Raw genomic sequence first — 322 nt, 5'->3', positions numbered from 1 at the left:
CCGTTACCCGGCTCTGGTTTCACGGCTCGGCGCGTTTTCAATTGCCCGGGGTGGCGGGTGCCGAATCTTTACCGTCGCAACGCAAACTCCCACACCATCTGACTCCGAAAGAACGGGGGTGTCTGCAGCCGCCCTCGTTTCCAGGTGCCTGCTTGGCCCCTCAGTCACGACTTACAAGCCGGAGAGGGGACTGTTCGGTCACCCCACGGGGACGCCCTCCACGGGGCGCTTCCAGGGGGTCCCAGCCCGCTAACCGGGTGTGTGGGCCGGAAGGCTGCGGTGCCCGGGGAGCATGGTGAGCGGTGGCAGGGGACGGGTGAGT

Source organism: Myotis davidii, unplaced genomic scaffold, assembly GCF_000327345.1.
Source record: "Myotis davidii unplaced genomic scaffold, ASM32734v1 scaffold480, whole genome shotgun sequence".
Taxonomy (NCBI): Eukaryota; Metazoa; Chordata; class Mammalia; order Chiroptera; family Vespertilionidae; genus Myotis; species Myotis davidii.
This window is presented reverse-complemented; position numbering follows the sequence as displayed.